The sequence below is a fragment of the Ambystoma mexicanum genome, chromosome 4p, assembly GCF_040938575.1.
Source record: "Ambystoma mexicanum isolate Mex_15411 chromosome 4p, UKY_AmexF1_1, whole genome shotgun sequence".
Lineage (NCBI taxonomy): Eukaryota > Metazoa > Chordata > Amphibia > Caudata > Ambystomatidae > Ambystoma > Ambystoma mexicanum.
This window is the reverse complement of record NC_090927.1, coordinates 625,262,817-625,285,152: the sequence shown is the minus strand read 5'-3', so window position 1 is coordinate 625,285,152 and position 22,336 is coordinate 625,262,817. Positions and strand designations below refer to the sequence as shown.

General features: G+C 45.6%; 1 protein-coding gene across 1 annotated transcript in view; it reads right to left on the bottom strand.

Annotated features, from left to right (window-relative positions):
* Positions 1-22,018, bottom strand: part of PHF3 (PHD finger protein 3) — a 909,072-nt gene extending 887,054 nt beyond the window's left edge. The window contains exon 1 of the mRNA XM_069606191.1: positions 21,804-22,018. The gene's annotated coding sequence lies outside the window, so the exon portion shown is untranslated. The remainder of the gene's footprint in view (positions 1-21,803) is intronic.
* Positions 22,019-22,336: the final 318 nt, after the last annotated feature.

Here is a 22,336-nt window from a genome sequence, read left to right as displayed (position 1 = left end):
TACACCAGTCAAATGGCGGGGAGGCTTCCAAGAGCACAAGAGAAAGGCCAGTACACATCCCCCACAGCCAGCAAGACCCGTGGAGGGGTACACACACCAACAGCCGCACAGAACTACTATTTAGCAGGTGAAGTAGTAAGCATATGAGAGATCAATCCAATGCCTACACGTAGTAAGCGAGGAGGCGGGTAGAAGTGCTAGCTCACCCGCAAAGGGAGGGCATCAAGGCCACAGGGGAGGGGGCAGAAAGGTATTAAGGATAGCTTACGCAGCACAACAACTGAGACCCTGATGGGGGCATCCTGGAGCAGGGGACGCATCACCCAGAGAGCAGTGCTCAATTGACCTATACGGATTAACCACCCCCAACAAGCCGGCTCGAGACGCAGCAAAATGCAATGGTAAACACTACCACAAGGCGCCCCAAATGCGATGGGCCCATAAGGCCCCACTGACACAGAAACCAGCCCCAGCAAGCATCCCACAGAACCCAAGCGCCCCATCTGCCACGTGGTGAACAAACAAGGACAGTGCATACCAAAACTCCCCGCGGGCTACCCCACAACACGAGGGCGCGGGAAGGGGGCCTGCAACAAGAAATTAACATTCCAGAAACCACAGATGCCCCAGACACCATTCAGCCAGGGGGGCTTGCAAGAATATCTGCGAGAAACAACCCTGATATGGAAATTCAAACCCAACTACAGGCCATCCTGGCTGAGATGAAGTTAATAGGCCAACGCATGCAAGAAACAAATACAGCAGTGCTCAGGACCTCCAGGAAGTTCAAAACCGGCTAACCACACAAGCTGAGACAACCACAGAAAATCAACAACGATCAGTGGCCTGGAGGACAATCAAACCACCATGGAATCGGAGCTGGACGGGGTAATACGAGAGGTCAAAAGGTTGGGCGAGAAGATGGGAGGATCAAGAAAATAGATCCCGGAGGAAGAACCTGAGGGTGGTCAGTGCTCCGGAAAACTCTGAAGGGACAGACATGGAATCATTCATCTATGACCGCCTGCAGAACTCGCTACACATGCTCAACCCCAGGGACCTCATTATAGAATGGGCGCACTGCGCCTCGATTCCCAAACCACCACCTACCGAATGCCAAAGAATCATCACAATGCCCCTGTTAAATTTCCAGCACAAGGGGCCATCCTGAAAGCCTATATGACAACATCCCCGATTCACCTAAATGGAACAAAAATTAGAATTTTTAATGACTATTCTATGGAGATCTCAAGGAGGCAGAGAGGCTTCAATCCCATTTTTGAGGCACTCGAAAACAATGACCACAGGCACTTTATTAAATTTCCAGCAATATGGTGCATACAGTTTGACAGGTAGTGGTAGTCATTTGACGATCCAGAATCCGCATGGCGTTTCCTACAATAAAATATTGTGTCGCCGGATTTCGAGAGCGCATCAATAGATAAATTGAGACCCAATACCCTCCCCAACTCCGACAAGAGCGCAGGTTGAACAGGGGTAAATGGCGCAAAGTCGGCAGAGAGCCACGCGGTTGAGATGGGAAACAAAAGAAACACACTGGAAAAGCCCAGATATAGACCGGCCCAGAGAAACGCAAACAGCGGACCATCTCACGCCTATACAAGGCTTAATAGTGGAAAACCGACACTCCGTTATGGGCAAATCTGAACTATGAACACGTAATAGAACACACTGGCATTCCTCCAAAAAGAATATGAGGAACGAACGCAGATAGAGGCGACTTCAGCCACAAATGCCATTCTCTTCATCATAAGATCCAAGGAGAATATATGGGAAGAGGCAGCAGACCTCTGGTTTGCTCCCACCAATCCCATATCTGGGCTTATAAGCCTAGTATTGGGCACCAGCCGAAGGACAGGCTCACCCAATGTTACATTGTTTGGTTCCCCAAGGGCCCATGTTTTAGAGGTGTGGGGACGTTATCCCACGAGTTATGGGTTTATAAAAAAGGGAATTGGACATACTCAAAACTGGTAAAAGCTCCGCCTGACCAAGACAATGCTGTCCCGCCGGGGAGCTACACACGTAGCCACAAAAAGATGACTCATTTGTGTAACCCTGAATATACAAGGGGTGGGTCACCCCCATTAAGCGCAGGCGTATGCTCAACTATCTAAGGGATCTACAGGGGGATATAGTCTACCTCTCAATAGAACTGAATCCGAAAAACTGGTGTGAGGATGGGTGGGCACCGCTGCTCACTCACCAAGCCACGGGAAGCGGGGGGTTTCAATACTAGTGCACAAACAGGTACCATTCCAAGTCCAACACACCTGCAACGACAGCGAGCGCCGATTTATACTTCTACAAGGCCAGATACAACAACAGCTGATCACTTTTCTAAACTTCTATGCCCCCCACCTCCGACACACATGCTTTTTTCTCACGCACGTTTGCTAAATGTGACCAATACATGAGAGGCATCACACTAATCAGGGCGGGGGGGGCATGATCGTAACCCTCGACCCAGATCTCGACTGCCAAGGGAAAGCGCTCGATAACACACCCAACCAGAGGAAGAGATCGGCCCTACACACACTACTGACAGACCTGCAACTGGTAGACAGATGGCAAAAAACACACATAAACCGATCTAACTACACATATTTCTCCGATCTACACAATAGCTACTCAAGGTTAGACTACTGGCTGATACTAGGCAACGTCGTACACATGGTATCAGAATGTAACATCCTACCAGATATGCCCCGCAAACCCCTGGCATGGCACCTAATCTTATGTACACTGCATCACCCCGAAATAGTAGAGAAACTTCGGGATGATATAGAGGAATTCTGAGAAAACAACGAGACCCAGGGCTTCACCCCGCATAGGTACTGGGATGCCTTTTAAGGCATCCTTAAGGCGACAATGCATTTTGCAGTGGGCATGCAAATAAAGAAAATGGGCGAAGAAGGCGGCTCGACTAACAACCGAAATCAAACGCCTGGAAACTCGACATAAAGAGTCCAGAGACAGACAGCTCCTACCCAGGCTCCGGAAACTCAGGAATGAGATCAAACAAATCTCCACGGCCAGAGCACAAAAATCCTGGTCGCAGCAATACTACTATGAGAGCGATAGACCCCTCCACATGATGGCCCAAGCACTCAAAACAACGACAAGCCGCTCATATGATCACCGCTATCAGGGACAACGCAAACGAGCTCGTAGTAGGTGATGAATGGATCAACACTAGGCTTGCAGAGTTTTACCGCAAGCTTTATACACCACCCAACACATAAACCCCCTCCCCCTAGGCCATTGACGCTTTTCCTGACTCAGTGCCCATCCCTAAAATATCTGAAGACAAAGCGGGCGTACTCGACGCCCACATTACAACTGCAGAAATAACAACCAATATTATCCCTATCCCACTGCAAGACTGCTGGCCCCGACTACATACCGACCGCTTTATACAAAAAGGTGGCGGATGAACTAGCCCTGAAATTGGAAGCAGTATTTCAAGAAGCGCTTATCCAAGAGACTCCCGAAATCTATGCTAGTGGCCAACATTATAGTTTTTCATAAAGGCCGGAGAGACCTTTAGCAATGTGGATCGTACAGACCGATATTCCTAATAAACTCTGATGCTAAAATACTGGCAAAATGCATAGCCCAAAGAATTAACAGCAACCTGCCACAAATAATCCACAAAGACCAAACAGGATTTATAAAAGGCAGACACTCAGCGATAGTATTTGCAGGTTATTTATTGCATGTTATATATAGCAGCCAACAGGGACCATCAGGACGGCGTGTGGCTGTAGACACTGAAAAAAGCGTTCGATAAAAGTCCAATGGGAGTTTATGTTTCGAGCCCTGCCCAGATACGGTTTCCCCCCACGCTTAATCCAACTAATCAATCTTCTATACACCAGCCCAACAGCCTCGGTAGTCACCAATGGAGTGGGTTCTGTTGAATTCACCCTGCAATCGGGGACCAGACAAGGCTGCCCGCTCTCGTCCCTACTATGCGCCGTATCTATCGAACTGGCCATAAGACTGCTTACAGACCCAAAGTGGGAGGGAATTACCCAAGAATCGGAGCAACACAGGGTATTGCTTTACGCAGATGACCTACTATACTTCAGCAAGACCAGGTCTACCCTACCACACACCGAGTCACTGCTACAAGACGTAGGCCCGATGGGATACAATGTAAATTGGGGCAAATCAGAGGTGATGGCGCGGAGGGTAGATGTACTGCGGGATCCGGGTGGCGTCGCTCCATTCACTCTTCAAACTCAATCCATCAAATATCTAGGAATACGAATCGGCATTTCAATCGCTGAACTCCACGATCTTAACTACCCACCGGTCATCCACAACATCAAGGCGGACCTAGAGAGGTGGAACACCCTGGCGCTAACCCTAACCGGGAGAATAAACGCCCTAAAAATGAATTTCTACCCCCAAACTAATATATAACCATGATGGTCCCAAACCGCCCAACCCCCAGCATGCTTAAAAAACTAGGCGCAGCAGTCATGAAATTTATATTGCGGGAGAAGAAAGCTCAACTCAGTCTCCCGATCTTACAAGCGAGCAAAGCCAAAAGGGGGTTTAGCAGCCCCATCATTAATGGCCTATTACCAAACGGCTCAAATCACCTGGATGAAACGCTGGTTAAACCAAAAAGGGATCAGACAAGCTGCCGGGCCATGGAGTTGGATGCGATGGCCCCCTCACAGCCATAGAAATAATGGCCACGCCACCACACAAACTCCCACTGACACTCAAAATGCACCCCACCACAGGACAGACGATCACACCCATGTGGGCTAGCCTATGATCATTATTAACGTAAGGGTCACCACAAATTGTCCACCAGAATCAAGGGATCGAGTGGGCAAACATTTGGATTATGGATGTCATGGAAGATAGCGGGATGATAGTTTTCCGTGAAGCACAAACCATCCTGGGGCACAGGAGGGGGTCTGGCTACGATACCACACCATCCAGGCAATAATTCTAAAATACACAACAGCAGAGTCATGCCTACAGGCCCCCATGCCATGCAAGAAAGAAATGGAATGGCACTCGGAAGCTTTCCCACAAATCTGCATATACTACAACATGTCGATACCAGACAATAAAACCCGGACTCAAGCCCTAGCAACACAATGGTCAGAGGACTTAGAGACACCCATCAGCGGCCCAGACATACATGCATGCTTCACAGCGATCCCGGAAGTCTCCCTCTACCTCAGAAACCGAGAGATACAATATACAACCCTACACAGAGTATACTACACCCAGTTAAACTTCACAAAATGTGGGTCCAACCCTCAAATCTGTGCTGGAGGGGATGCTCAGGCATAGGAACAATGGGACACTTGCTTTGGTAATGCCCCAAGCTAGGCCCGTACTGGCACAAAATACATCAACGGCTCATTTGCATTGAGGGGGCAGACATCGCATTTATCCCCACCGTCATGCTCCTGGGCACCGATGGAACAGAGTGGCACACTGACGCGCTAACATGCAAGCTTATGAATCTGATTCTATTCACAGTGCGCAAACTCCTGATATCACATTGGAAATCGGCAACACCGCTACCTCATAGTGAATGGCTCACCGCACTGTCCAAGACCTGCAGACTTGATAGGGTGGCCTATAGAAGACAAGGCCCAATCCCACCAACGGAGACAGATTCTGGGAGCTAGTGGATCCATATATTTGAGCAGTAGGGGCCAGCCCATCGACCCTGACACACGTAAAGTTACAACAAGAGAGAAGGATTAACCAGACACTGTGGATTGCACACGCCAGTTATGACCAGGACAGGAGCACGTCCAAGGGTGGGGAGGTGGGAAGAGGGGCAAGGGGATGTCACAATAAATGTTAATTTGTTGAGAAGCTGTATTACAGGTCTCTTACTCATACAATGCGACCGCAGACTGTATATGCGTGAAATATTTGTGAATACCTGTAAGAGTTGAAAAAGAAAATACATATGTACTCGCTCATAAAATACTACCATTAAGAAATTGACTTAGACTTACTTTCCCAAAAAATATTTTTACTGCCAACTTTAAAAAATAGGGAGTAAAATACTCCCCCCTTCAAGTCTTACCTGGAGCACTGGGTTAGGTGCTCCAGGTGCTGCTAACAAGTCTGCCTCAGCACAGCCGTCTTGCATCGAGTTTGCAGCCAGCTCCTTGTGCTGTGAAATTTGGATTTCTGCTGTGTCCTTTTGCTGACGTTTCCAGAACCTGCTACTGTTTCAGCACCCTGTGCTCCCTGCCCTGCAGCCCTGCTCCCCCTATTACAGTTCCCTGTTCCCTGTCTACAGCACCTTTCCATCTACCACAACTTCTCTTGTTCCCTGCCTGAAGTTCCTTTTTCTGTGGTCATAGTCCTTATTACCTGGCTTTAGCTTCCTAGATTCCAGTCCAGAGGGTTCCTTGTTATCCATCTGCAGTTCTGTCCTTGTTTTTCCAGTCCAGAGTTACAGTTCCCTGTATTCCTTTTTACCAGGCTGCAGTTAAGTCCCGAGTTATCCTTATCCATAGTTGCGGTTCAGATATTTCTTGTTCATGGTCTATAGGTCAGTCCACTGTTCCTTGATTCTGGTGATTAGTTTCCAGTCTGCAGTTCAAGTGTCCTGTTGTGCTTGGATTCTCGTCTTCTTACTTATGTTCTTTCTTTCTGTTCGCCGTCTTGAACCTTTATCACTTTGACTTACTGTTCTTTCCCTGGATATTTTGATTACGGTTCTTGTTCTCAAATCGTGCTCGTGTAATTTCTTTGTATAGATTGTGGCTGCTGGGATTCCCAGCAGAACCTCTGCCCCCTTCCTTTGTCACGTTTCAACATTGTACCTCTTGCCATATTGTTAACATTGTGCTAAGTCCCTTTTCAGTAGGCAGTCGCTGCTCAGTTCCTGGTGGACCCGTACATGCTTCAGTCTTGCAAGTATTGTTCCCATGTTTGTGCCTTAGGGTCCAGACACAGACATCAAACTCCTGCTGCTCCTTTCCATGAGCATTCAAAGTGAGACCTTGTAATAGTAACCAGTTCAGAAGGGTAGAGTTTCCCCGAACACTGTGGGAATATCTTCCCCCATTCTGCATACACTCAAAGTGGGTGCCTAACGTGTTTGTCTTACTCCTTGACCTTTCAGTTCACTGCCTTTATTGCCGGTCTGTAGTTATTGCCCATCCTTTCTTGTCTGCAGGAGTCCTGTCTCTTATGCACCTTCAGTTCCATGACTTTCTGGGTATGTCTCTGCCCTCAAACCCCCGACACTCTCCGTTAGGGAGAATTCAATTTTCTGTGCTAATTCCCTTCAACCTTAGAGAGCCCCAGCTATTTTGCTAGACTTTAGGACTTTTTAATTTTAACCGTGGAGTGAGACCTTTTTCTCACGCTCTCTTGTGTTTTGACCCGATGTGGATTATGTGCTTCCACTGTTTAACGTTTGTTGTACCTGTCATTTTCACTTTCCTCCTTTCAGCATGGTGGGTGCACCTACACAGGTGCGGTACTATTTTCATTCAGATTAGTCCATGGCCATAGAATGGTAGGGTATCGTTTGTAGCACTTTGTGATTTTCTAGCATTTGCTACAGATATCTGTTACAAATCACTTTCATTTCCCAAACCTGCCCCACATAGAGTCGCTGGTTTAGGCAATGTGCATTTCTTCTGTGACCTACACAAATGACCTACCCCTGAAATTGCAAGCCTGTGTACTTTCAATAATTGTATGTTTGCCATTGGTGACCGTATTGCTTTTTGTTATTTTCAAATGGGAATTTCGAGACTTCAATCATTCATCATAAATATATTGGTGAGCATGGATCGGTTTTTGGCTCAAGGTACTTCTGGCTCTCAGATACACTGCGAAAACTGCACGTTTTCCTATCCAGCATTCTTAGGGGAACGCAGCAGTGGATTGCTTTCGTCAGTATGCATGGACAACATTAGGTTACAAGGACAAACCTTTGCCGTGCATTTTGTTTTTCCTATCTTTTTTCTCTTTTCTGACAAAAGTATGGTCATTACGGGCAAACCATTTTTGGTTGATCTGTGCAAATGACCCCTTCCGGTACTTGGAAATGTTTCTACTTTCCAGACATGCACACATTTTTATGTTTCCCCTATACCTTTACTACCTTTTTCAACCGTTTAGTGCAAGCACGTCAAGCAAAACAAAAAAAAAGTTTTTAAAAGGAAATTGACCTCTTACAAAACGGAAGGAACAAACCGCTCTACAGATAAGGGGTGCATCGACCACTTTTTCTCCCTATAAATTGGCAGATACACCCATAAAATAAAAATAGGGAGTAAAAATGATTCAAACAAAAAATAGGAAAAAGACAAGCAGAATCTTGTGCCCCTGTTTTCACCCTCACAGCTCCATGCATATGTTTGGACCAATAGTGCACGTAGCACCACAGGAAGAAACCATCGCAACTGCCTCATTGCATGAAGCAAACGTGCATCTTTTAATGTACATGAATAACTGAGTTCAAAGAAATAAATATTACAAAAACATTTGCGTTTCAGTTAAAACATATTTTTGCTCACTTATAAAATACTCTCATTGGAAACTGGACTTGTGTTTTTACTCCATAAAAAAATCATTTTTCTCCCAAACTTAAATAATAGGGAGTAAAATACTCCCAAATATTATCTGGAGTACTGGGTAAAAATTTGAATTTCTTTTTTTGTTCACTTAGGTCAACCAGTTCTGGAAAGCTAGGAAGTTGGCAAATTCAGATGTGCAATCCTTACAGAAAGCAAGAAAAAAAAGAAATTGCCTTCTTTTTTCTACCTCATTTTGTTGGTATATTCTGAAAAAACACACAAAATGATTTTTTCACACCCCATAACAGCAAATCACAAATCATGGGTGGCATTGTCACCGCCTACATGTTGGAAGGGTGCCAGTTTGGTCGGAATATCTGTAGCAATAAAAAAGGTTACAAAGGACTGAATGGTAGAATTACCCTTAGCAGTTAAGTGGTGATGGAACTGGCACATTCCAACCTGACGGATGAGCACCTGGGACACTGAAGAAGCTACTAAGCCACTTCTACTGGTCAGGAGTGTACACCCAGGTCATACGTTTTGCGCAACATGACCCATCAGCCAAAAGACCTTAGTGGGTGACGTGCCACAAGACCTTCTCCAACCCCTCCCCATCATCGAGTTCCTGTTGCAACGGATATGTCTGGGCATCACGAGGTCTTTGGAATCCTCCAGGACCGGAAACAAGTATATTTTGGTGACCCTTTACTACGCCACCCAGTACCTGGACGCCTTCCCCTTGTCTCGGGAGGATAGCTCAGGGGCAAGGTGCTTGCCTTGGAAGCAAGACAAGCAAGACAACAGAGCAATACGGGTTCGATCCCCAGGTCCGCCCTTAGAAACATCTGGGTATTAAGCGCGTTAATAACCTATCATATCAAGGAGCAACATGTCCAAGGCGATCCTCAAGGTGCTGATGCCATTCTTCACCAGAGTTGGTTTCCCAAAGGAAATCCTCAAAGACCAAGGAGGCAGTTTCAACTCAAGATTGATTGGAGAAGTGTAAGATCTGATGATGTATCACCTTCAAACCAATAGGCCGGTGGAAGGTTTCAATCAAACCGTTAAGCGCATCCAAATGGGATTGGTTGCAGAAAACAGAAATAATTCGGATGACCCAATTCCTTGGGCCTGGTTTGCAATGTGAAATACCCCCAATCCTCTATGGGGTTGCCCCCTCCCTTTGAGTTCTAATATGGCAGAAATCATAGAGATGTGTTTGGACATCCTGAGGGAATAATGGGAAGGGCCAGAAAGTCAGCAGACCAGCGAGCATTCGATGATTCAAAACACCAGGGTATATATGGAGAAGGTATGGAAGCTGGTCAAGAAAAACCTATAAGTGTCTCAGGTTCACCAGGGGAAGGCCTACAGTAAAACCGCCAGAATATGCACGAGTGGGGATAAAGACATGGTCCTGCTGTCCACCACACAAAACAAACTACTTTCCAGATGCTATGGACCATAGTCTTCAAAGAGGTAGTGTCTAGCTTAACCTACAAAGTCCAGCAGGCCGATAGAAGGAAGTCCTCTCAGCTATATCATATAAACAAATTGAAGGCATGGCAAGAAAACAGCAACCCTGAACTCATGGTACTATACAGGAATAACACCAGGGAGACTGTGCTACCAACTCATGTTTATGGGGAAACCATCTCACCCGGTCTACCATCATCATGCTATAAAGAACTGGTCGAGTTGCTCAGGAGACACCGACGTGTGGGCTCCACAAAACCTGGACGAGTAAGAGGGGTGCTGCATACAATTCTAACACATTTCCAAAATGTCATCATGTTAAAGCCCTACAGTCTACAGACAAATTGCAAGAAAAAAAAACAGGGAATAACTAATAAAAGATATTGGACATGCGCATCATTGAGAGGTTTTGCAGCAAATTTTCTGCACCCATTTTTTTTGGTGCCCAAACCAGACAACATTTGGATGTTTTGCATACTTCGAACAAAATTTTCAAATTCTACACCTACATCATGCCTGAACAAATGAACTATTGGAGAACCTGGTACCACTTAGTTAATCTTTATTTTATACCTGAGGAAAGGGTATTGGCAGCTTCCATTGGATGAAGAGGAAGAACCGTAGACTGCATTCGCCACACCGGAAGGACACCCCAATTTACAGTCTTACCATTCAGCCTTCATGGAGCACCTGTCACCTTTCAAGCCTTAATGGATAGTCTTGACTTTCTATGCAAGTTTAACTGGGGCCTACCTGGACAATATAGTGATATGCAGTTCCTCCTGGGAAGACCACATCACACATCTGAATGGCACCCGTGAACAACTCAGGAAGGCTGGCTTCACAGCGAATCCTACAAAATGCCACTTAGCCATATTATTGGTTAAGTAACTAAGATTCTAACAGGGAAATTGGCAAGTGTTGCACCAAACCCACAAAACGGAGGCGTCCAAAACACCAAATGGCCTGTTACGAAAAAGGTATTTTGCGCTAATTTAGGACTGGTAGGATACTTACAAGGTTTATTCACAACTTCTTCGGGTTGGCTGCCCCCTTGACAGTCAAGCGGACTAAGGCTCATGCCAACCCCATGCAAAGGGACCATGCAGTCCTACTGGCTTTCAAAAATCTGAAGAGCTGCCTCTGCAAAAGTCCAGTCTTAATCAATCAAGACTTCACCAAGGAATTTCTACTGCAGACTGATGCACCTTCCGTAGGACTGGGAGCAATCCTTTCCCAAATACACAAAGGGGGGGGGGGGGCGGGAGAGGAAGAGAAGCCAACACTGTTTATTACATACAAACTGTTTCCCAGAGATATCTACCTAGTGATAGAACTCGAGTGCCTGGCAATCAAGTGAGCTGTCCACAGCTTAAAAGATACTACCTAGCTGGGAGAAAATTCCAACTAATAACACACCATGCCCTCTTGGTGTGGATGGTCTGGAACAAAGACATTAAACCTTGAATAGTTGAGATGGTTCCTGGCCGTCCAACCATATTCCTTTCTAGAGGAACATTGAGGTGGCCCTAAACAGGCCAATGTTAACTCCCCCCCCCCCCCAGTATACACAGGCAGTTAGAAATTAAGAGGGTGGACTCAGAGTAAAAGGACAGAGGTGTGTGCCCGGAGCAGATATCTGTCACTCTCAGGTGGGGTAGGACCGCTCTCAGCCTGGTGTAGGAGGTCTACGAGGGTTGACACCAGAGCCAATTCTACCCCAGAGGCGTGGTGCGGGAGTTGGGAGGGCCCCAGTCTCTAACCCTTTCCCATGTGCCAGGCTGTATGACACAAGTACTGGTCTATTACCCATGAACAGACATGAGGTAGAACAAACAGCAAAGCTGCATGGACCAAGTACTGTAATATGCAATCTGCTCTCGAGGAAACAAAGCAAGCCCAAGGTACTCCTTTAAAAACCCACTTACCAGCAGACAGCAACCTGTGTTGGCAGAAGGCCAGTGATAGCGATTGCTGCAAAATGGCACCCTCACCAAATCAACATGCTAGAGCTGCCAGAAGGCCCTCACAAGAACCACGATATTCACTGTTGCAGACCACCATTACTTATTATCAGCGGTGCTGCAGATGAACTGGGGGCTGGGATTAAGACCCCTTTATGACCTTTAACCAATTACAAAACCTCCCTGCGAAAAGGACAGACACAATGGATGGCCCAAGGAACAAGCAAATAAAAATTGCCAATGGAGGGGAAAAAAAAAAAAGAGGACAGGAAGCAGAAAGGATTGGGTTGTTCTAGCGAGGCCAGGTGACCAGCTGGAAGGACAGAGTGGGGAGCAGAATTATTGAAGTAGTGTGCGAGGTGAGGTAGTGGCTGGCGGGAGAGGGCTACCTATGTGTGAGAGCAAGTGAAAGGGGAGTAAAAAAAAAGGGATGACTGAGGGGGGGGGGAGAGATGTGAGTGGAGCAAATAGTAGTAGTCTGGATTGAGGGGCGCTGTTCAGCAACCAGAGGGAATGATGGTCTAAGTGAGAGATCCGGCCCCAGCAAAATCCTGGAAGAAACATCCTCTTAATGTCGGAACTTTGAGCATATACCCACCTCCGGAGAGAGACAACGCTTTAATACAAACCCCATGCCAAGTCTGGTCCGGATCAACAAACTGGAGAGTGATAAATGACTGTTCACATATACTGCGGTGCCGCAGCCTGACTGGCGCCAGCACAGACATCTGTGAAAAAGGGACCTGGGGCTGCGGCGACGCCACCTGGAAAAGCAGGAGCCGTAATTCTATAAAATCGCCCTGAGCGGATACAAGACAGAGGGAGCTCCCAACGGACTTCAGCAGGACGGATGACCATTCTAGTCTTGGCTGCCCCATGGATACCAACGGACTGTGGGTGAGCTGGCCGGCCCCGAGTTGAACGCGATAGGAGCCCTTGCAGCGGTGGCTGCCCCTCACCTGGCCATCTAACCACAAGATCGCTGTTGCTCCCCCTCAACCGACCGTCTGAGAATAACAAACTTCCGCAACACCACCAATAAGACAATACTGGAGGCAATTAAGAATTACCTATCGAAAATCCAAACAATAGCTGATCGCAAAGTACAATACATGACCAAACCTGTGCAAGCTCAGAGATACGGCGAGGAAGACCGCCCGGGATGACTGCTGGCCAATATAATTAAAGAAGAGAGGTGTGAAGCCCATCACTGGGATGGAAGGTGTGACGGGAGGGTTACTCACACCCAATGAAGCAATCAATGAGGAATTTATGCGATATTACAAGACACTGTATGCAAATGCAGACACCTGCACCAAGGAAGAGGTGGCCTTTATCTGGGCGGTATGGCACTACCATACTTCCCCCCCCCTGGTAAACTTGACACCACGGATGACATTGAGGAAGCCATTGCTTCACTCTCATCGAGTAGAGCCCCCGGGCCCGATGGATTAGTCATAGAACTATACAATACATACACCAAAACACTAGCTCCATGCTTGCTCATGGTCTGGGAGGGATCATTGAGAGAGAGGTGACGCCCATCCACACTTACCGAGGCCGTAATATCAGTACTCCTGAAACCATGTAAACCACCAAACAAAGTTGCGTCTTATTGTCCTTTGTCTCCGATTAACGTTGATGCCAAGATTTTCGTGAAAGTACTTGCAAATAGGCTTCTACCACACATGACTGTCACACATTCCACCCCACTACCCGTTCCCAGAATCACAATGCTCAGGAGGCCTGCTCACGACAACACAGTGTCAATCAGAGGCGCCGGGGATCGTCCTACGGCCCGAGATGCCCACCATCACAGTAAGCTTCCTGGCACCTCAAAAGGCTGCTTTGTTGGCGAATCAGGCCGCATTCCCGATGGCTATTGCCATGGAAACTAGGGACGCGCAACTAGCATGACTTTCCGATCAAGTGATACGTTCATAATCACGTGATCGGTAACTACAGCAACTCCTTTAAAGGAACGAGACTGGCGCTCGCCCTGTAGCTTCTCAGCTGTGTTTCTACTCTGCGCACATTCGATCTGGTGCGTTAAACAATAATGCATGGACCAGAATCTTCAGGTACCTGGCAATATCAATACCGTATAGTAGTAAAATTGGGCTCTGGCGCTGCCCCGGTCTGCCTCCCACATACAACCACGACATACAGAAGTCTTAGGACCCCAGGGAAACAATTGACATTCGGAGACCTATTTCCCGAAGGGAGGTTTGTGACACAGGAGGAGTTTTCTGAAAAATTAGGTAATAACCCCATTAAATTGCTACAATATTACCGTATCAGAGCTGCAGCACGTAGGAAATGGCCGTCGTTCCCTCTTGAACCCGAAACATGCAAATGCATGGAGATAGTGGTACAGAAAGACACACAAACGGGATTGCTGACGAAATTATAGGGATACAGACCGTGCATCCTGTGAGAAACACCGAAAAAGTCCAAATGTGGAAAAAGCTTTTACTATAGACAGACACCAAATGGCACAGATATTGTCTTCTAACGAAAGAAGTTGCGCTCAATGCACGCCTGCGCCTAATTCAATTTAAGGTCCTAAACCAATTACATTATATCCCTGCCAGGGTGGCTCGCTTCTGTCCGGATGTTGAAGGTGAATGCACAAAGTGCGGGAGCGAGGGTGCAAACTCAATTCATATGTTTTGGACATGCCCAAAAATATCACAATTCTGGCAAGAGATAGCGGGAATACTACACCTCATGACTGGAATACCGCTGGTATTACATCCCCTCAAATACCTGCTGGGAGACATAGGTAAAGTCTCAACCAAAAAGCGTAGACTGCTTAATATAAGCTGCATGATTGTGAAAAAATGTATTGTGTTGAAATGGAAATCCAAGGAGGCACGATCAAAGTTGGAATGGCTAAAAGAGCTTACATATGTAAACTAGAGGGAGAAGGGATATATTGTAACTATCTGTGCAACCAGTAGACCTAAAAATATATGGGGCCCCCCTGCAAGAATACCTAAGCAAAGCGTAGTGTGACAATGTATGAAAACGGATTGGTTTAATTTTTGTGGAGGCCAATGAATGGAATGAAATGAACCATTATATAATATATTGATATATGTATTGTGTGTGGAGTGCAACCTGCATCCAATATAACTGCTTGAATAACTAAGTAAATAAAGTTTTACATTTTTTTTTAAAGTTGTGTGAAGGGTAGCAGTGGTGTAGAGGGGGAGTAGTAGAGGAGAAAAGAAAGAAAGAAAGAAAGAAAGAAAGAAAGAAAGAAAGAAAGAAAGAAAGAAAGAAAGAAAGAAAGAAAGAAAGAAAGAAAGAAAGAAAGAAAGAAAGAAAGAAAGAAAGAAAGAAAGAAAGAAAGAAAGAAAGAAAGAAAGAAAGAAAGAAAGAAAGAAAGAAAGAAAGAAAGAAAGAAAGAAAGAAAGAAAGAAAGAAAGAAAGAAAGAAAGAAAGAAAGAAAGAAAGAAAGAAAGAAAGAAAGAAAGAAAGAAAGAAAGAAAGAAAGAAAGAAAGAAAGAAAGAAAGAAAGAAAGAAAGAAAGAAAGACTGACTTGAAGGGAGAGGAACAAGAGAGCATGAAGGATCAGAGGCAGTGGGTCCCAGTGCCTGAAGGCACAAAACCTTACGCTGTACCATATTTTGTGAATTTAGGGTATGGGCCACGTGTTCCCAGTGGGAGCCTTAGGTAGATAAGGCGTTCTGCCTTAACCTAAGGCATTCACACTCAGATCAGACAGAATTTAGATGATAGAGTTTACCGAACTCTTGCGACCATCCAGCGGTTAAGGGATGCCTGGGTTAGCAAGGGAGCACATCTGTAGTTGGGAGAGGGGCTATTCCCTAAAAAGCCCCTTTTATGCAAAAACAATAAAAAAAACTTTAACTATCTTCGAAAGTTGGTGCGTTCTTGCGACCATCTGCGACACTCGATATGAAATGGTCACCAGGAAACAACCTACTCAGTAGATAAGTACCAGTGTCAACAGAGGCAAGAACCATAAGACGGCAGCAGGAGAAATCCTAAATTAGGCAGTGGAAGTGATATGTTGAAGGCTTTTCCTCAAATTAAAATAAAACAGCTGACCTCAGCTCAGCAGGAAGCTTATTCCATTCTGATGAGCTGTTAATCACATGGAGCATTTACCAAGTCTTTCCCTGATAAATGCTGTGATGGCACCTTATTCCTAGCACGTACAAATATTGTGGGGCAATGCCAATTGATCTTGTAGAATCCAACACACTATGCTGGATAAAGAAGACTGGAATCCTCAAGCCAGCAAGGGGTCAACCATCAAATGAACAGCTGCAGCTTCCAACAGACAGAATAGCAGGGTGTTAAGTCTGCCTTATTACAAAGCGCCTGAGGAATGACGGAATAACAGAAGACAGCAATCCCACAAGTTGGCAACCATAAGGGTGCTGTCCCATATAGCCAGCAAAACTCTCTGCATCATGTCCCCAAGTATTAAAGTGGGTGGGATGAGATGAAGCAGCAGAAAGGCCTGAAGATGGGAATAATGCTTCTTAGCTATGATGCTCTCCAACATACTTGATTGGGTAGCTAAAATGGCAGTCAACCTTAAGCTGACCAATATGGGCAGGTCCATACATTTACTGATCATGGGTTCTTTCATACTTCACAATGGGAAGGTGCCTGTACTTCTCACAACTGCTCTACTTTTGATGGCATAGCACCCGCATTTGTTGTCAGTCTTAAAGCACTTACGGACTGAATGGGCAAAATGTATGTCTCAGCTTCCTCCTTCCCCTTTTGTGTAGATATGAAACCACTAGTGAGCAGTGCAAAACTGTTGCATCATGGTGGGATATTTAATCCATATTGCTCTTAATGTGGAACCTTTCATTACCTCCCCGCTTCCGATACTGGCCTTTTAGAGGTACGGACTAGTTTAGAAATCTTTTCATACAGGATAACTGGGCCTCATTACAAGTTTGGCGGTATTCCGATGGTAAATGCGCCAGAACCACCAAACAGAATTGCAGTTACTGCCACTTGGTCCGGCGGAATTACTACTGGATTACAAGTGGTGCTATGGCGGTGACAGTCCTCATATATGGAGTTCATAGGACTTCATGGGTATTTCTGCTGAAATACCACCGACGGCAAGTCCACTGATTTTGCCGATTTTGGCGTTACGGCAGTGGAACTTCCTCTAGCATTTTGCTGGCGGATTTTCCTCCACCTCAACACCAAAGTTGTAGTACAGCAGGCCGGTAAGGCAGCGGTAACAGAGCTAATACGTCATTACTGCAGTTTCCCCTGCACCGCTGTATTTGAACAAGGCCCAATGTATTTAAAGGCTGCATCTGAGCTAGTCATAAGTAAGATGCACCTTTCATGTGGCTGTCGCTACCCGTGCCACATATGTTTTCGACGTCTATTAGGAAGCACATTTCAACAAGTTAAAAACAACTTATTCATTCTGGATCAGTTTTTAATCTGCAGCTCCCACATTTCAATACTATTTATATAGCATTTCTTCATGGTTGGTATATTTTGAATGGGTCTGTAGTCACACTTTTCTGTAGGGATGTTATGTTTCATTTTGGAATATACTCCAGTTTATATTGCTTTTCTATGGCCATTAATATAGTTGTATTGGCTCTTCAGCGGACTAAAATGATAGTTTTAATGGAGCAACACCTGCATTTACATAAGAGCTAATACACTTGACAGGGCATCACTTCCTGTCGGAGATGCTATTCTTTTAATATGCAAGCAGATACATTCCTAGCAGTGCTAGTGCTCTTATACTTTAATAGGTGCAACATTTATTGCATTGCTGATAAACCTTTAAATGGGACTGCACACAACTTGTCCGCATGGCTGCTATACCATCAGTAAGACAGTGCTCACACTAGTGTGATTGTAATAGATTTAATAAGAAAGTATTCGTTTTCAGTTGGGCTCTGTTTTGATAGGACAGTACCGACCTTTCTTGCAAAGGTGTATGGCTCTTTACTTTAAATTAGGCACTAGCACTTGTCAACAGGATTGCAATACTATGATGGAGAGCATTGGCACTTCCAGTATGAAAACTATACTTCAAATTTAAAAGTCACTGGCCCTGCCAGTAGGGTTGCATTACTTTCAGTAGCATAACACCAATGATTATCTTTTACTCTTAGAATGTCAATGGGGTTTGAACTACCTGCCGTTGCTCTTAAGAAGGTATTGAGCATAATGGTATGGTACACATATAGCACGTGTCTGTGGTTGCTGTTGGTACTCTTGTTCAGAAGAGAATTGCTTGGCATGTCGGTGCTGGACTGTCCTTGGGCGGACAAAGACCTCATTGTGGTGGAAATTCCTCTTCTGTGAACGGATGGTGAGCTAAAGACTCTGGTTGAGACTCTAACCCGGGATATAGGCCGTTAGAGAGACACCCCCAGGACCCCCTTGCTTGTGCATGGTACACATATAGAGCATGTAACAATATCTCCTCCTCCCACGCCTGACATCTAACTGACGGTCCCATCCACTCCTGGTATTCAAATATATTTGGTATATCACAGCACAAAACAGTCATTTCAGTTTTGAAAACATGGTATTCCCTGCCATGACTCTGCCTACAACAGACATTCCCTATCACTGATCAAAACTAATTTGAAATATGCTTCTAACATGATCACGTGTACTTTATGTCAAGGAAAACTAGCATTGGCAATGCATTTGCCTGGCACTGCCGTAGTGGTATTAACTGATCATTTATGGCAGCAGCTGCAAGATGGTGCAAGTACCTGGGCATATAATAGTAGTGCCTGGCTATACACAAGCCAAAAGTGTTGGCTTTGCTAATGCTTGTTTTTAACTTGACTTCTGTGAATGACATGCATAGTGCTTATAAAATCGAGTGGCTGAAGGCAGACCGGGTTAAGACATTTTTATTACACAAGTAGTGTGTCTACAGCTCCAATTAAGTCATGAACTCTCGGAAGACTGCTTTGATTTTTTTTTGTGACCTTTATTTACAAGTTAACCATAAGTATAAACAGTATACAATAAACATATTCATATGGATCAAAAGAAAAACACAATTTAAGAAACATTCAATAACCCAACTATGTACAACCCCCCCCCACTCCCACCCGCCCCAAAAAACACTTTAGCAAATTAGTACAGCGAGAGAAACTTTCCCCAGATTTTTTCAAACAAACCAATCTTCCCCTCCCTCCTGTACATCACCCTTTCCATGTCTGCCAAATTGTGCATTTCATTCATCCATGATCCAATGTTCAAAGTCAAAGTGGTTTTCCAGTTGCGCAAAATTATCTTCTTGCCCATCATGGTCCCCCTAAACAACCATTTCTTTTGACATTGAGTAAGGTCGTCCAATAACTCATCACTTCCCAGAATCACCATATTAAAATCCAAGGCAGGCAACCCCTCAATCACTCCATCACACACTCGACCAACCTCACTCCAAAACAACCGCACCAACCCACAGCATGTGCTCCAACGTACCGGATTCATGTACACACCTCCAACAATCCGAACTTCCCAACATCCCCCTTCTCCACATTTTTTCCGGTGACCAATAAATCCGATTGAGAAGACTGCTTTAATAACACACAGGCAGACACTTGGAGCACAACGTTTGATGGTGAGGCTTCATAAAGCTAGCTCAACAGATCCAAGGTTTTGGGCAGGTAGGAGCAGGAAGTGGGTGGGAACGACCATGGGGATTTGCATAGCCATGCGAAGTCAATGGATGGATAAATAACCAAACAGCACCTACATACACGATTTGTTCCCCTCCTCATTTCTCCCTAGCTGCACTACTTTTGGCTTATAGGTGGCACTTTAGCACCACCTAATGGCCAAAACTAAAAGTAAGCTTCAGGGTTAGAAATGAAGATTCGAGGAGCAGGAGCTAAAAAAACAGCTCCTGGGTGTCAGAGGTCAGCCATGAGGCAGAAACGGGTTTTAGCTCCAGCTCATCAAATGTTAATTTCGAACACTGGAGCAGATGGGGAAACCGGAACAAATACACAGCGCATGCAAATCTAGCTTCCACATGAGATGCACGATTTAACTTTTTGTCTATAATGTATGACCCATATTATTTAAAATGTGTCCTAGATTTTTCCTTATCCTTCACATTCTTCAAACGCTCAAAGATAATACCATGTACGTATATTTCTATGGCACCAGTTGGCATGGGGAGCCAAATGTAGCTCTTGGCACTGTTGATGTTAAGCTAACAAGGCTCTCCATGGGTAGACGCGGGAGTTCAATAGCTCCCAGCTATTTCGAACCCTGTGCTCTATAGTATTAGTTCTTCTAAACGTATAATTTCTCTAGTGGAGGTCTGAATGCACCTGGCTATTATCATGAGCAGAGTTTTGATTGCCTGTTTATTACCAAGGGTAGAGAACACCGACTGAATCTGGGTGATACTATGAAGAGATTTCAGATAATAAATCTAGGTGCCATCATTAGCAAAATTATGGGCAAGTATTGATAACACGAATTGCTAAGATTCATGTGGCAAGTACTATGATAAAAATATCTTTATTTCAGCCGATAGTAAGAATGTTGCTTAATTCTAGTGCACAATATTCTGACACCCCATTGCATGGGACCGTATTCTGTGGACATGGTCTAGCCCAATATTCAGGTGTGCATTGCTCAAAGGCCCAGTATTCTAAATGGGCATCTTTCCATTACACATTACTAATTGAGGACATTCACACTACTGAATGCGTTACATCCCTGATTCAAATATCTCTCTGGGTACAACCTTAATTATGCTTTTTTTAACAATGAACAGTATTACTGGTTGATAATATTTACGATGCCACAACATGTATGATGGGACTTACTATAGTACACTGTTTGAGATGGGCGGATGTAGACTATTTCAAACGGTTGAAACTAGGCATCCGTTGGGCATAATCAGTGATGGGCACCTTAATATCTATGCAGTAAGAGCAGGGTGAAGTTGCACATATGATTGGTCCGCTTCGGAAATGGCACTAACAAGCCTATGCAAAAAATAATGGGAGGCGTTCGAGCCATGCCATCGGTAGTGAAACCCTGCTAACACTAATGCAGTAAGTATCACCTCGTTTAAAGGTTAGCGGAACATACGATGAGTTTCACGTTTGTGAATGACTGTTAACTGTCCAATTGGTTAAGTACGGTACACTTTTATAGGTCTAGCAAATCACTGGTATGCATGCAAGGTGTAGCTCTGACTTACAACCAACCGACAATTAGAAAACTCAAACAAAACGTGCAGCCGCTCAATGTGGGTGTGTCGGGAGATCAATGTAGCCGGACAATATAGTCAACAAGTTCAGGATTATGCGCAGACTGTAATGCTGGACAGCTGAGAAGCTCAGGATTAGCAGACCCAGTGTCCGATGGGCACAAAATGCTTCTGCACTGACAACAGAGGGCGCTGAGAGAAAGTACGATTAAGTAGTCCGGTTGCAAAACTGACGTTAGTCCGTGTGCTGAAATTGAGCTCAATGCCGTCAGCACCAAGAGCGGCCCAACTTGTACCCGCGGTGGGGGCGGAAGGGGTTCACAGCGCGCAGTAACCAGCTTCACACGTGGTCCAGTGGGAAACATGAATACTTATCCGGCCCATGAATGGCTGTCCGGCCATGAAAATGTGGGGCAGGGCTCTCATTGATCCGAAGAGCGGGCGTGACATGTCTTACGGGAGACTCTGCAGTGACATGAGTACGTAACCCGAGGCATGAGCCCGGGTTCAGGCCTCAGCAGCTAGTCACTGGATATAGAAAACAGAGCCGTAGGGATAAAGCAACTCACCTGTCACTGCTCCTAAAAGGCGCTGTACTCGGTCCCCGCCTCGATCATTCTGTCATCCACCGGGCCGCCACTGCGCGCTCTGCCCACCGCCCCCAGCGCCTGCTCTGTGCAGCCATCAGCAGTATGAAGCCCACAGCAAGGCCGTGTCACGTGACCCTACTGTTTACCGTGTGGCGGCCAGGAAGTTCGAGCGTGCGCGACACAACGTGTGAGGGCAAGAGAGTGACTGCGCATGCGTTACCACAACGAATGGCCGGACTCCAATAGAATGCCTATCCCCCTAATTCCTATGAAGCGGGCGTGCATTGCTAACGTAACGAGGTTGCTCCGTCTGGTGGTATTGTAGCAGTAGCGCTCCAGCCCTTCGTTGTTTTGGGTTTAGTTGGCAGGTCGAGCGAGCTTAGCAACAGACAGGAAGAATGAACGACTGAAGAAGGCTGCCGAGAACGTGCGAAGAAAATGGGTACCGTAATTGTTGTGCGGCCGAGCTCTAGTCCCGCGTATGTCTATTTTAAGTGCTATTTAGAGGATGG